Source organism: Crocuta crocuta, unplaced genomic scaffold (assembly GCF_008692635.1).
Source record: "Crocuta crocuta isolate KB4526 unplaced genomic scaffold, BGI_CrCroc_1.0 scaffold3442, whole genome shotgun sequence".
In the NCBI taxonomy this organism is placed as follows: domain Eukaryota; kingdom Metazoa; phylum Chordata; class Mammalia; order Carnivora; family Hyaenidae; genus Crocuta; species Crocuta crocuta.
In genome coordinates, this window is record NW_027531080.1 from 1905 (window position 1) to 5230 (window position 3326).

Consider the following 3326-nt stretch of genomic DNA (forward strand, 5'->3'; position numbering starts at 1 on the left):
AGAGAAAAAAAAATCATATGACTTCAGTCATACGTGGAATTTAAGAAACAAAACAGATGAACATGGGGGAAGGAAAGGAAAAATAATTAAATCAGAAAGGGAGGCAAACCATAAGAAACTCTTTTTTTTCAATGTTGTTGTGTTTTTTTTTTTTTAATTTATTTCTAGGAGAGAGAGACAGCGTGAGCAGGGGAGGGTCAGAGAGAGAGGGAGACACAGAATCCGAAACAGGCTCCAGGCTCCGAGCTGGCAGTCAGCACAGAGCCCGACGCGGGGCTCGAACCCACGAACCGCGAGATCATGACCTAAGCGAAAGTCGGACGCTTAACCAACTAAGCCACCCAGGCGCCCCAAGAAACTCTTAAATACAGAGAACAATCTGAAGGTTACTGGTGGGGTGTTGGGTGGGGGGATGGGATAAAAGGGTGATGGTTACTAAGGAGGGCATCTGTTGGAATGAGCATTGGGTGTTATATGTAAGTGATGACTCACTGGGTTCTATCTCGGGAACCAACACTACACTGTATGTCAACTAACTTGCATTTAAATTCAAAAAAAGGAAAGAAACTTAAAAACATAGATGTGCTTAAAGCAGATGTGCTAAAAACAGATTGAATAGTTAAAATGATTCTTGAAAATACGCGTTTTGCCTTCAGAATCGTCTCTTAGTCAAAACAAAGCAAACAACCTACTAGAATTCCCTGCTAGATTAATTCATATTCTTTGTCATTTAAATTTCAGATTGTGTAGAGTTTACTACTGGCCAAAAACTGAGTTACTACCAAGCTCATTTTCTCACTAATGGTCTGTACATAAATTATTTTTTCTTCTTACAAAATAGTTTAGTTCAGAGAAAAAAATTAGAAGATTTCTTTTCTCAGGGTGCCTGGGTATATCAGTCAGTGATCAATTTCTGTGAAGAGTCAGTGAAGTGTCCAACTCTTGATTTTGTCTCAGGTCATGATCTCACAGTTCGTGTGATTGAGACCCGCATCAGGCTCTGCCCTAACAGCATGGAGCCTGCTTGTGACTCTCTCACTTTGTGTCCTCCCATAGCTCACTTGTGCAGTCTTTCTCTCTCTCAAAATAAATAAATAAACACTTAAAAAATTTCTTTTCTCAAATGTGTGGTAATTTTTACTGAAAGAATAAAATTATTGACTATAAATCACTTACAAAAGCACTCATGGGTTTTGGTCCCTTGTATTTTGACTATATTTTCCTTCCATTTATAAGTAAGAAAAAGGACACAATTTGACCTTTATTTCATGGAAAAATTGGCTTATTCACCCAAGGGCTTTCTGATTCTAAAGGTGCGGGAAAGGAGCACGGAGTCACCCACTGGGATTGCTGAGGGTCAGGTGAGGNTTTGCATTTTCAAAAGTTTGTCTTTTTTAACTTAAATTTTAGTTAACATACAGTGAAATATTGGTTTCAGGAGTAGATTCAATAATTCAACACTTACATCTAACCCAGGGCGAATCCCAACAAGTGCCCTCCTGATACTCAGCACCTATCTCACCCATCCCCCACCCAGCTCCCACAATCAACCTTCAGTCTGTTCTCTATCATCAAGAGTCTACTACGGGGGGCGCCTGGGGGGCTCAGTCGGCTAAGCGTCCGACTTCAGCTCAGGTCGTGATCTCACGGTTTGTGGGGTCAAGCCCCGCGTTGGGCTCTGTGCTGACAGGCAGCTCAGAGCCTGGAGCCTGTTTCAGATTCTGTGTCTCCCTCTCTCTCTGACCCTCTCCTGCTCACACTCTCATTCTCTCTCAGAAATAAATAAAACTTAAAAAAAAAAAAGAGAGTCTACTATGGTTTGTTTCCCGGTCCTCTCTTTTCCCCATCCCTTCCCATATGTTCATCTGTTGTGTTTCTTAAATTCCACATATGAGAGAAATCATATGGTATTTGGCTTTCTCTGATTGACTTATTTTGCTTAGCATAATACATTCTAGTTCCATCTATATCATTGGAAATAGCAAGATTTCTTTCCTTTTGATGGCTCAGTTATATTCCACTATATATATATATATATATGGTGTTAGGTCCAACTTGTGTTAGGTGGGTTTTCGTGGTTTGATTTGTATTTTCCTGATGATGAGTGATGTGGAGCGTCTTTTCATGTGTCTGTTTGCCACCCGAATGCCTTCCTTGGAAAAGTGTTTATTCATGTCTTCTAGCCCATTTATTAACTGGGTTATTTGTTTTCTGGGTGTTGAATTTGAGAAGTTTTTTATAGATTTTTGGATACTAAGCCTTATCAGAGATGTCATTTGCAAATATCTTCTCCCATTCCACAGGCTTTGGTTTTATTATTGCCTTCACTCTGCAGAAGCTTTTTATCTTGATGAAATGCCAGTAGTTCATGTTTGCTTCTCTTGCCTCTGGAGAGAGATCAAGTAGGAAGTTACTCTGGCTGAGGTCAAACAGGCTGCTACCTGTGTGCTCCTCTAGGATTTTGATGGTTTCCTGTGTCACATTTAGGCTTTTCATCCATTGTGAATTTATTTTTGAGTAGGGTGTAAGAACGTGGTCCAGTTTCATATCTGCACATGTTGTCATCCAGTTTTCCCAATGACATTTGTTGAAGAGACTTTTTTCCATTAGATATTCTTTCTTGCTTTGTTGAAGATGACTTGACCATATAGTTGTGGGTCCATTTCTGGGTTTTCTATTTTACTCCATTGATCTATGTGTCTTTTTTGGTGACAGTTCCATACTGTCCTAATGGCTACAGCTTTGTAGTATAGCCTAAAATCTGGAATTGTAACACCTGCAGTTTTTTTCTTTTTCAGGATTGCTTTGGCCATTCAGGGTCTTTTGTGGTTCTATAGAAATTTTAGAATTTTTTTGTTCTTGCTCTACAAAGAATGCTGATGGTATTTTGATAGGGCTTGCACTGACTGTGTACACTGGTTTTCATACTATAGACATTTTAGCAATGCTGTTCTTCCAATCCATGAGCATGGAATTTTTTCCATTTCTTTGTGTCCTCTTCAATTTCTTTCATAACCTTTTTATAATTTTCAGAGTATAGATATTTGAACTCCTTAGTTAGGTTTATTCCTAAATAATGTATTGTTTTGGTGCAATTTTATTTTTTTTAATTTTTATTTATTTATTTCTAGGAGAGAGAGAGAGAGAGAGACAGCGTGAGCACGGGAGGGTCAGAGAGAGAGGGATATACAGACTCTGAAACAGGCTCCAGGCTCCGAGCTGGCAGTCAGCACAGAGCCCGACGCGGGGCTCGAACCCACGAACCGCGAGATCATGATCTAAGCGAAAGTCGGACGCTTAACCGACTAAGCCACCCAGGCGCCCCT